The sequence below is a fragment of the Balaenoptera ricei genome, chromosome 4 (assembly GCF_028023285.1).
Source record: "Balaenoptera ricei isolate mBalRic1 chromosome 4, mBalRic1.hap2, whole genome shotgun sequence".
Lineage (NCBI taxonomy): Eukaryota > Metazoa > Chordata > Mammalia > Artiodactyla > Balaenopteridae > Balaenoptera > Balaenoptera ricei.
In genome coordinates, this window is record NC_082642.1 from 113,436,800 (window position 1) to 113,450,045 (window position 13,246).

The following is a 13,246-nucleotide window of genomic DNA, read 5'->3' on the forward strand; positions in this document are numbered from 1 at the left end:
AAATGATAGTGTGTACTCAACCAACACTTACACTTTAAGTATATTTGAAAGGAAGTAACAGGAAAGTTTTACTTTTATGTTTAAGACTTGAAATGATATGAGATTGCCTACAAAAAATTTTAAGTAGGTAATTTCAAAGTATCAAGCATCAAGTGTGTGGAAGAGACCATTAGTGCTCATCAAGTATCTGTGTACTCTTCTATGCACTTTTCCCAGCCTCTTCTCCATTTGAATCAGAACCACGTTTCTAGTTCTGGCCAATGGACTGTGGCATTTGTCACTTCCAGGCTGAGTCAGTTAAGAGACTATATGACTCCTTTAACTCTCTTTTCCCATGCTTTGGCGACCTTGGCATGGCATATCTGCAACACAGAAGACAGTCAACCAGCCTGCATCAGATTTTTGCAAGAAGCAACCCTTTATTGTGTTAAGTCATTAAAATGTTGAGGTTTAACAGCTTAACCCAGCCTATCCAGAGGGATACCAAGCCAAATCAATTTGTAAATTCTGTTTACACTATTGCTGCATGATCGAGCAATAAAAAACAAATATCCTCCTTCTTTTTTGGTGAGTGCTATAGAAAACCAGTCTTGAATTATATGAGTTTTGAATTATGTGAGCAGCCCTTTCTTCAAACATATTGCACCATATCCAGAATAATGAAAAGAGAGTTCAGAATCATCCCTGTGGATCTGACAGTAGGCCAGATGCAGGAGAACTCATGAAAGGGGATTTCAGGGTTCCCCCTGGCCCAGAAGAGTTCTTTATCTCCTTGGGTGGGTACTGGACCTCTCAGTTCGGGGCAGATCCCTCTGAGTTACTTCCACATTCCTCTGACACAACTGTGAAGTTTCAAGGGGGAACTATGAAGCTGACTCAAACACTAAAAGTCTCTTAAATCTCCAATTGAGACCCCAAATGGACATTTCAGCACACCCCTGAATCATCCATACCATCCAAGAGACTCTGACTCAATGTATCACACAGTGCTAAGAGCAGCTTCTTATCCTAACTCTGACTCTGTTAGAGGTATGGTTTGGACTATGTCCCTTAAGCTCTCTGAGCCTTGGTTCTTAACTAATAAAGAAGGAGGTGGCCTAGATGACACCTGGAGTTCCGTCCTACTCTAACAGATTCTGTGATTCATTATCCTAACCACCATCTTTATCATAGTGTTACTGAGTCCTCTTATTTGTCTTGGCTTAGACAACCATGTGAAATTGAAAAATGCTTCTACATGGGATTGAAAAGTACATCTCGACTGTAAATTTTTTGAACTTTCTGGAAAAGAATTTGATATGTTCTAAGGAAACTTAAAAACTTTACATTCCTTGGTACAGGAAATCCACTTCCAGGACTTTATCCTAAAGATCTAACCAGAAATACAGGCACCAAATTAGAAACAATATATATGTCTAAAATTAGGAGATAGGGGATATATTTAGTAAAAAAAAAAAAAAAAAATAGGATTTTTTAAAAACTGAGGAGAGGGGACTTTGGATTCAGGTTGACTAGATCTGAATCCCAACTTTACCATTTACCAGCTACATGACTTTGGGAAAGTTATTTAACCTCTCATGCCTTAGTTTCCTCTTCTGTAAAATGAGACAAATTTAAAATTAAAATGAGTTATTCCAAAGCAAATAACCCACAGTATTATTAAACAAGCTCATGCTATCTGCAACCGATCTCAAACTATGAAAGTAAAACAAGAGTAAAACCAGATGAGCAATTCTACTTGGATACCAATTGCAGAAAAGCAAGAAGCACCTATACAATTCACTTAGCAATCATTTGTGTACTGACTATAACATTTCTCCTGCTGTTGTCTTAGAGTGTTACTAGAATCTTCAGGGGTTATTTAACTCCTTGACTGCAATTAAAGAATAAGCTCCTTGAAAGCAGGGACCATAAATCTATTCTTCTATTCCCCACTGCACCTGTATAGTGCCTTATACACTGTGAAGTTCTAACTTAACAAGAGCAACTAAGCCCTTCTTATAATACAAGGTCACATATTTATACAACACCTCCATTGAACTAATCATCTTATCTACCCATCCATTACCAGAAAATAATTTTTCCTCCAGTTACCACCATTCACCCACTTGCCCAAACCCAAAATGTGAAAGTCATCCTAAAGTCCACCTATGTCCCTGAAAACTAATTAGTTATTGAGGCTTACTGCCTCTGCTTCCTTACGTCAATGCTCTCCTGCCCCAAACTTGGCTGACTTCCCCTAGCCTTTTCAGTTTTATCTGCTTAGGGAAATCCTCCCTGATGGCCCAGACAGGAGAGGACCGCTCTTGTACCTTCTCAAAGCACCCAGTTCTTACTTTAATGAATTCTTTGTGTGATTAGTTACTGGAAGTCTGCCTTCTCCATTAGCCTGTGAAATTTCACTATATTGTGAAAGCCTGTGAAGCAGGTAATTGAGGTTTCTCAGAAGTTAGGAGCCTGGTCCTTTTTTTTAAGGTTTCTGGTATATGAAAAAAAGGAAGAAAATTCCAAAACAGAGTTACCAAAACTGTGGTTGCTTTTAAATGTTTACTTTTACCTAATAAATACTTTGAACACACACGTGAAACATATTACCTATCTTGGAGAGAACATGAAAATTTCTGAATTGTGCAGCTCTAGGCCAAATCCACCTCTATGACCAGCTAACAGGTTCCTGCTGCCCCAAAGGCCGAATGGACCAATATATCTCAGCACAGCCCATTGGGATGTGATAGGGAGGCAATGGGGAATAGTTGAAAGATTTTGAGATGAGCAGAGTGGGATAAGAAACGACTCCTTGTTCTTATATCAGTTATAGAACTTCTGTATCTTTAGCCTTTGAATCTGAAACACTCTGATGCTTCCAATCTTTCTCTGTTTAAAAGACCCAAGCAAAATGAAGTCAAAGCAGCTTGTTATATTTGCCTGGCGAAGGGACCAAGCAGACCCAGTTGCTTCTGGCAACAAAATGGCGTTCACTTGATTTCACTTCCACTGTGGAGAGAAAAAAATCACTCAAATCCTCAAACATCACTTCATTCAACTTCTAGAACACCACTATCTGTGTATCTGTCTTTTGTTACCTGTTTTTCTATTGCCTACAGGTACAACTCACTGCTCATAAAAACATAGTAGTCCAGAGTTTAATTAGATCTCAAATTAGATCCAAAAAGCAGACACATTGCCCTTGGAAGGAGAACACAGGGCTTTCCTCTTCCACAAAGCAGAACATACCTGCCGGACAGCTAGCAGAAACCCCAGGGAAAATCACCAGGATAGCAAACCAAAAGGTCCTTCCTCAACATCCTCCCTGCTTAATCGCACCATTTGTAATCTCGTGGGGAAAGAGGTTCAGGCAGGCCTAAAATGATGGGCTTCAAGATTCAATCACTGGGTTCCAGCTGCCATTCATTCTAAAAATGTTTACTCCTCCCCATCTAAAAACACCCTCTGCTCCTAATGATACCAACAATCACCCTCTGGGCTAAGACAAGAAGCAACTCCTAAAACCCTCATTGCCTCCTTTTTTCTGACCACCCCCTGACATACACACACACTCACTCACCACCCAAAAGGGAAATATTTTTAAACTCTAGCACTTGGGGATAATATTGGGCAAATCTCAAGATCTAAATCAGGTGTTAGGTGTTAATTCCCATTAACCAAAGCCACTTAAACCAAAAACCAGACCTGTGTACAGAAAGAGGAGACAACTCAAAATAGCCCAGAGAAAGAAATCCTACAATTTACTTGTTGGAATCTCAACCAAATATCTAACTTCAATATAAAATGAATACCATGGAGAAAAACTTAAACTAAAAATTCGTCTTGAGCCAGCACCAAAATAAAGTATTCCTAAATCTTAATTAGTGACCCATAGTTCAAGACATTTATATATTCCAATACACTAAACCAATTTGAGCTATTTCTTGAGCTCACTTTACCATTTGCCTTAATTCTCAAAGCAAAGTGTATACAAGCATATATAGCTTTAAATTTTTTTGATTCTCCATCATTCCATACCAGTTCTTTCTCTCCCAAATTTCAACTGTTTTGAAAGACTTTTCTTAGTTAAATTATCCTTACCTTCACACTTTCCTCAGTGTCAAGTCCAATGCCGTTCTCTTCTCCCAGAAGAGAATCTACAATCGTTCCAGTCTCAAGAAGGAAAAGCAGATACCAACTGGTCTAAATCTAAAACTGCCCACTCTTCCTCCTTGGAGACTTAACCTATGTGCTCATATCTTTCCAGCTTGAACTTGAGCAAATAAGTCTTCAGAATGTCACAATGCCTGCATAAATGTGAATCTAAGGACCACACCCTTTTGAACATCCTAACTTCCAGTCCAAACGTTGTGCCGTAGAGTATTTCCCGAGACTCACGTTGACACCTCACCCACAGGACCACAGTCATGTCCCACCTGCTGTGAAAACCAAAGCCAATGGAGCATGTCTGATCTTTGCTATCTCTCTTCCAGGCCATCAAGATGGATAGACGACAAAGGGAATGGTTATGGCAGCAGTAACATAATAAAGCATCATTGATAAGACAAACCATTTTGTAACATACAGTGCCTCAAGCAAGGTGCTAAGGTTGGAGTCACTGCTAAGGTGCTAAGGTTGGAGTCATTGCCAAAATCAAAGTTATAGGAATAGGAAAAGATGATGGAAAAAAATGCTTTAGGTCAACAGTGAAGCTCACTTGCCCTCAAGGAATACACAATCTGATAGAGAGAAAAGTGAATAAATAAGTTAGAAAAAATTATTCTAAACCAACGTGAGGCTTGCACAAAGTGAAATGTGAGCAAGAAAGAAACAACAGTCTGACTCTAACGTGGAGAGCAAGCAGCTGTTACCCTATCTGCATTCAAGTCTTATTTCCTCCTTCAATGTAAACTCTTGGTGAACAAGGGCCATATCCCCTATAATACTTCACTAGTAAGCACTCAATAAATAGCTAATGAATGATGAGCTCCTGCCTGGGACCCCACCTCCCTGAAACCCTAGCCTAGGTGGCAACCAGGATCAGAAATAGCTGGAGAGGCTAATTAAATGCAGATTCCTGGGCTCACTTCATATCTACTGAATCAATCGGCAGGGGGAGGCCCAGTATTTATTTTTATTATTTACTATTTTATTTTTGGCTGCGTTGGGTCTTCGTTGCTGCACGTGGGCTTTCTCTAGTTGCGTTGAGCGGGGGCTACTCTTCGTTGAGGTGCACGGGTTTCTCATCGCGGTGGCTTCTCTTGTTGTGAAACACGGGCTCCAGGCGCACGGGTTTCAGTAGTTGTGGCTTGTGGGCTCTAGAGCGCAGGCTCAGTAGTTGTGGCGCATGGGCTTATTTGCTCTGCGGCATGTGGGATCTTCCCGGACCAGGGCTCGAACCCGTGTCCCCTGCATTGACAGGCAGATTCGTAATCACTGCACCACCAGGGAAGCCCCAGAAGTCTGCATTTTTAACAAGCACTCACCAGTTGATTTTTATGTATTCTTGAGTTTTGAGAACCAAAGGCTTAGAGTATGTGGAGACAAGCAAAGGGGCATTAAGACGCTCAGATTTAAATGTGGCCTCCTCATGGATAAGGGCAGAGACTAGAAAAGGTTTCTGAATAGTCCCATCAAATAGTCTTCATCAAGTACATTTGAGGAGGTTAAACACTACAGGGAAAGGGCTCCTCCTTCTGTGACTGTCTATCACTGAGCTGTTAGCACATGTAAAGGAGGTGAAGCTTTGCACGTAGCCAGAGTATTTATTTACTACTACTGTAGTCAAAGTCAGAATGCACAGGGCTGCCAATAAAGAAGAAAGCTGGCCTGAGTAGTCTGCAATGACTTCATCTGACAAAGGTCTAGTCATCTGTGAAAAATTACAACTTTTATATGCGATTGGCAAAGAAGCACAGGAAAAGATGTTCAATATCATTATTGATTGGGGAAATGCTAATTAAAATAACAAATACCAATACATACCCACTAGAACGGCCAAAGTTTAAAAGACAATACCACATGTTGGCAAGAATGTGGACAAGTGGACGTCATACACTGCAGGTGGGGACACAAAATGGTACACAAAATGGTTCATTTTTTTTTTTTTTGTACCTTTTTTTTTTGTCACTTTTTAACTTTTTATAAAGTTAAACATACACTTACTATTCAGCTTAGCAATTCCACTTCTAGGTATTTACCCAAGAGAAATTAAAATTATGTCCACACAAAGATTTTTACACGGATGCTTATAGTAGCTTTATGTATAATAACCAAAACCTGGGAACAACCCAAATGCTCACCAACCAGTGAATGTGTGAACAAACTGATACATCTCTAAATAAAAAGGAACAAACTACTGAAACTACTGGATAAATCTCAGAAGCATTGTGCTAAGTGAAAGAAACCAGACACAAAAGAGTACAATTCCATTTATATGAAATTCTAGAAGAGACAAAACTGTCATGATAGAAAGCAGTTCAGTGGTTCCCTGGGGAGAAGGGGAAGGGAATTGACTGCAAGGAGCATGAGGGAACTTTTCAAGATGAAAAGAACATATAGAAATATTCTTCATATTGAATGTGAAGATAATTACACAAGTGTATACATTTGTCAAAAAAATTATCAAATTACACACAAAATTTAGGGATAAACTTTATTGCATGTAAATTATACTTCAATGGAGCTAATTGAAAAGGGAGAATGAACACTTCTGCCCTTCCTTCTCTCCTGGCAACCTGGAACATGATTTTGATGGCTGGAGCCTTAGCAGCTAATAATTAATTAATTAATTAATATATTCTTCGTTTTATTTATTTATTTATTTTTTGGCCATGACACATGGCATGTGGGATCTTAGTTCCCCGACCAGAAACTGAACCCACGTCCCCTGCATTGGAAGCACAGAGTCTTAACCACTGGACCGCCAGGTCAGCAGCTGTTTAAATTATAAGGCCCATATTGAAGAGAAGGAACAGTGAACCTGAAAGAAGCTTATTCCTGACAACTTTGTGGATCCACTCCATTCCTGAATACTCTATTTTCATGGGTATTTTATGTAGTATGGAAATGAAATTCTATCATGTGTAAAAACAAAAAATATTTAAATCTATTTTGTTATAGCAACCAAAAAAACTTAAAAATCATATGTGTCAAAATAATAGCTAACATTTATTGATTGCTTTCTGTTTACCAGTCTCCATTCAAGTAAGTGCTTTGCATTTTAACTCATTTAATACCCCTTAAACCCTTCCACAGTATAAGAATCTAATTTTTATTTAAAGATGTCCAGCAAAGGGGACTCCTCCAGCTCCTTCAATACCTCATTCTGGTGACATTCAAATCTCACTCTCCGTTAGCCCTGCCTCATAGCCAACCTGAATCTCTTGGATGTCCCAGGGAAGATCCAGAACATTCATCAGTCTTGACAAACTGCTTCCACAAAAACGTGACTTCCAAACTCGGTATTCTGCTACCCACTCCCTGCCTAGAAGAGAAAGCTATGTCACTCTGCTTCAGGGCAGAGGTGCAGGCATCCTGCAGCCTAGACTCACTTACTAAGCAATGTACAGCCAAAATGCAGTAACCACACCTGAATCAATAGTGTTGACACGTTCATTTGCATCACACCTTCTAAAGAAGGAGTTGCTGTTATCAAGAGCTCTATCCATAATGATATCTGGATGCCATCTACAGAGAACACTCTGTAGCCCAGTTCTATCCTTTGGGGACATGAGGTCAAATCAGAATCATTTTAGCCAGATCCCCATGTAATTCATATGCACATTAAAAACTAGAAACACTAGTCTAGGGCAAAATTTCTCTACAGCAGCACTATTAACATTTCACGCCCATAATTCTTTGTTGTGTGAGGCTGGACTGTGCTTTCCAAAATGTTTAGCAACATCCCTGGCCTCTACATACTAGATTCTGGCAGCACTCTTCCGCCAGTTGTGACAGTCAAAGATATCTACATATATTGATAAATATCCCCTGAGGGGCTAAATCAGAGCCCCTTCCCAAATAAGAAGTACTGGTTTACAAGACCCTTGGTCAAAACCCCTTAACTTAAAAAGATTTTTTTTCTTTTCTCTTGGGAAAAAGAGAAATGTAACAAGTTTAGCTGTTAACTACTGTATCAAAACAAGTCCAAACAGATTATGTGCACCTACTCAAAATGGATTAAAGACCTAAATGCAAGGCCAGACACTATAAAACTCTTAGAGGAAAACAGAGGCAGAGCACTCTATGACATAAATCACAGCAAGATCCTTTCTGACCCACCTCCTAGAGATAATGGAAATAAAAACAAAAATAAACAAATGGGACCTAATGAAACTTAAAAGCTTTTGCACAGCAAAGGAAACCATAAACAAGACAAAAAGACAACCCTCAGAATGGGAGAAAATATTTGCAAACAAAGCAACTGACAAAGGATTAATCTCCAAAATATACAAGCAGCTTATGCAGCTCAATATCAAAAAAACAAACAACCCAATCCAGAAATGGGCAGAAGACCTAAATAGACACTTCTCCAAAGAAGATATACAGATTGCCAACAAACACATGAAAGGATGCTCAACATCACTAATGATTAGAGAAATGCAAATCAAAACTACAATGAGGTATCACCTCACACAGGTCAGAATGGCCATCATCAAAAAATCTACAAACAACGAATGCTGGAGAGGGTGTGGAGAAAAGGGAACCCTCTTGCACTGTTGGTGGGAATGTAAATTGATACAGCCACTACGGAGAACAGTATGGAGGTTCCTTAAAAAACTAAAAATAGAACTACCATATGACCCAACAGTCCCACTACTGGGCATATACCCTGAGAAAACCATAATTCAAAAAGAGTCATGTACCACAATGTTCATTGCAGCTCTATTTACAATAGCCAGGACATGGAAGCAACCTAAGTGTCCATCAACAGATGAATGGATAAAGAAGATGTGGCACATATATACAATGGAATATTACTCAGCCAAAAAAAGAAACGAAACTGAGTTATTTGTAGTGAGGTGAATGGACCTAGAGTCTTTCATACAGAGTGAAGTAAGTCAGAAATAGAAAAACAAATACCGTATGCTAACACATATATATGGAATCTAAAAAAAAAAAAAAAAAGTGGTCACAAAGAACCTAGGGGCAGGACGGGAATAAAGATGCAGACCTACTAGAGAATGGACTTGAGGACACGGGGAGGGGGAAGGGTCAGCTGGGACAAAGTGAGAGAGTGGCATGGACATATATACACTGCCAAATATAAAACCGATAGCTAGTGGGAAGCAGCAGCATAGCACAGGGAGATCAGCTCGGTGCTTTGTGATCACCTAGAGGAGTGGGATAGGGAGGGTGGGAGTGAGGGAGATGCAAGAGGGAAGAGATATGGGGATACATGTATATGTATAGTTGATTCACTTTGTTATAAAGCAGAAACAAACACACCATTGTAAAGCAATTATACTCCAATAAAGATGTTAAAAAATATATATTTTCTGTGCTTCATGTTGTCTTTATCAGATGTTCGATTACTGAAGAAAAACTGAGTCTTAATATTAAGAGAGCTAAGGTTTTTTTACAACATGTAACTTTCTGTATTTGCCTTTGAAATCTTTTTATTGTCACTGTGGTTAAATGGGTAACTATTATTTCACAATGACCTCTGATCCTATTAAATCAAGTGTTCTAAACCTCTTGACATTTTTTACAAACTTCTCAAAACCAAACTCTAAATGAAGTCTTTTTGATTTGGACCTAACTTTGGGATTTTCCAGAGGCCCCCTGTAAAATCTGGAAGGATTTGTCCTCTCAAAAGAGAAGGGTTAAACTAATTAAGCTTATTTAATATGTTAAATTACATGGAAATAAGAAGTGATACTAAACCTTCTTTAGATTATATTGTATAAAATATTATACAATATATACCTATAATATATTGTATGGGTGTATGTTACTATTATAAGTAGTCCAGAAATCATATAAAATCTGACATTCCTAGTATGCTATCAGTCATAATTCCAGCTATCATCTTAAAATGTTGTATGTCTCATAAATAACTAAATTTCCTTGTCAATTAAATTATAATGAATTCTTATCAGAACTTTAACCATGGCCATGTTTAAGTCTCCTGGCATTCACAGAAAGTTAGTGTATTATTCTGATGCTTTCCTGAAAGCTTTAACAAGCAGCTATGATCCAAAATTGCTGTGTCTTTAAAGAGATTTATGGAAAAGACCTTGACAAGTACTCTAGAATACAGGTTTCTGATAACTCTAAGATCATACCATTGAACTAAGTAAGAATTTCTAGAATTGTTATGGAGAAACTGATTCATAAAACTGCTAACTCAACGTCAAGCAGAACAAGAATTAATTACATAGGACTGACTGAACTGATGAGGATGATTATAATTTTCTATTACTTTTTTCTGTGAAACATTGCCAGTTCATTAATGTTTTGTTTTTCCAGATTTAAGAAAAACTTTTTCTCTTTTCTATCAAGCTATTTATAACTTAACAGCAACTTGGTAAATTATATCTTTGTAAACAGAATTTTCTCCCTACCTAATCCCTCAAGAATTCAGAAGTTCTTATTGAGTATTCTTATTTTCACAGCAATATAGTTATTTGCATAGACTCAGTGAGAATCTGTTTTCCTTAGAACAGAACACAATGGGAAATATTGGTTATATTACCAAGACTTTGACTGGAATGTTACATTTGAGAATGATGTTCATAGACTCGGACATAACCAGACAGTTTTAAGAAACTAAGGTTGACTTTATGGAGCCAATAAAACCTCCCTTCAGAAAACTACCTGGTAAATCTTGTTTATAGGGTTCCCAGCCTAACCAATGAGTATGGAAAGTCATTTCCTAGCAGATCCAGAACCTCATGACATTTTAGACCTCAGGAAGAGAGGAATTTACCTAAATCTATAGGCATTGCAAGTGAGTCCTTGGCTTGGCTTCCAGAATAATCTCATATTCTTTATCAAAAATTCTAGCAAAACAGACTGAAAAAAGCTTACATGATCAATCTCTATTCTTGCTGCATTTATGTAAATAATCAGACCAAGTTTAATGAAATTAGACTTATTTGGCAAGCCAATTAGTCTTATTATGACTATCTTTGGTAAAAATGGGGGTGATTGTAGAGAGAAAAATGGTGTTTCAATGGAAAACTATAACACCCCTTTGTGGACATTAGATTCTAGCCCTGTTCACTGTCACTGAGGTTTTGTTATTTACCTGTGAACTGGAGTGGATCCCAAATTCTTTTAGTTTCCTCCAATATCTGGCCACAACTCTCCAAACTAACACCTCCAAGTTTTCTCCCACCCTTCTGACTTGTAATCACTAAGAAATAAAACTGCCCTTTTCCCAAAACCGTATAAGCTGAAGCTGGACAACTTGATATAAACAGAAATATCACAACAGCTCATGTATGGACAACCTTCATGCCTGTTGCTGTGTGGGCCACTCAGAAAGTTTACTGGAACACACCTGATGACATCCCCAGAGACATTCAAACTGCAAAAGATGCTTTGAGCCCAATATCTAGAAAACTGCTCAGCTGACTGCCATCTGGACTCAACAAGCAGTTTTACAGTCTACTCCAACCATTAGACTTCATTTTTCTTTTGTTTTTAGAAAAATGCCTCTTACTAAATCCCTGGTTGCTTGGACCACATAGTGGCTTAACTTAGGTGGAAACTCACCCACAACACCACCTTCTGAAATGAGACACAGTTGCCGAACTGAACTGACCTATTCCCAAATTAAGAGACTGATTCAATAAAATAGGAAACAATGTACTTAAATTCATCCTTTTCTGCTTGTTCCTATCTATGTTTTTCTCCCCCTTTGCTGATCTCTTATCGCACAACTTCTAACCAAACTCAGCTGCTAATATGTGACACTTTCTAAAAATAAAATTTCAAATTGGGAACTAAAGGAAACCAGAATACATCACCCCAAAATATGCCTCTTTGACTTAAAAATAATTTTGAGCTGAAGGCAATTAAGAAGCAGCAAATGGAGGAGAAGCTCTCTGCCCTCCTCATTACTTCCTAGAGGCAGGATATACATTCTTCTTTCACTGGAGACATATTCTTATCAGCCCAGAGGTGGCAAGAGGAATCTGTCAAACAAATCTTTGTCATTAGTTCTCAGATGTTTATCTTCCCACAGTTTGCCGCCCTTGGAAACCTAAACTGCTTTCCTTTGTCCTATCATTTCTCTACAAATTTATTGTTCTTTGTTGACGATGCTCTATAAGCCAGAATTCTAAGCTGCTGCTTTGAGTTATTTTTCATTGAGGTTTCTCCCACATGATGGGTGTTGCACGTGCTTAAAAAAAAAAAAGACTGTTAGTTTTTCCTCCTGTTAATCTGTCTTTTTGTTTAAAAATCCCAGCTGAAAACCTAAAATGGGTAGAAGTCTAGTTTTGCCTTCCCTACACATGCAGGGCAACACATTCTCGGTTTCCGGAGATTAGAACCTGCACATCTTTGGCGGGGGTGGCGTTATTCAGCCTGCCGTACCGCCTTAGGAATGCCAGTCAGAAGGAGGGCCTCTAACAGTCATAAAAATAAAAACTTTAAAAATCAGCAACAGACGGTGGGGGGAGAAGGGAACGGGAGCGGATGGAGCCTCTTTAGACTCTCAGGTTCCGTCACTGAGGGAGACTCAAGGGCTTAGCGTTGTCTACTTCTCAATCCTGGCTGCACCAGAGGACCCCTGAAGAGCTCATAAAAGAGCTCACTCCTGGGGGGCTTCCCTTCCCTGGTGGCGCAGTGGTTGGGGGTCTGCCTGCCAATGCAGGGGACACGGGTTCAAGCCCTGGTCTGGGAGGATCCCACATGCCGCGGGGCAACTGGGCCCGTGAGCCACAACTACTGAGCCTGCGCGTCTGGAGCCTGTGCTCCGCAACAAGAGAGGCCGCGATAGTGAGAGGCCCGCGCACCGCGATGAAGAGTGGCCCCCACTCGCCGCAACTGGAGGGGGCCCTTGCACAGAAACGAACACCCAACACAGCCAAAAATAAATAAAATAAATTAAAAAAAAAAAAAGAGCTCACTCCTTAACAAGACAAATTACACTAGAGGTGGGATTAGCTAATAGCCCTAGGAAAGCCAGAATGGCATAAAGCACTGTTTCTCAAACTGTCTGTAAGGTACAGACATTTTAAAAGGAAAAAAATTCTTTTAGAGCCAGTATGTTGGCAAATTGCTTTTATTATGAACTTTCTTAAAT

The 13,246-nt window shown here is 39.1% G+C and overlaps 1 protein-coding gene across 2 annotated transcripts in view; it reads right to left on the bottom strand.

The window, feature by feature from the left end:
• Nucleotides 1-13,246, bottom strand: part of TMEM45A (transmembrane protein 45A) — an 84,788-nt gene that overhangs the window by 27,653 nt on the left and 43,889 nt on the right. The window lies entirely within an intron of this gene.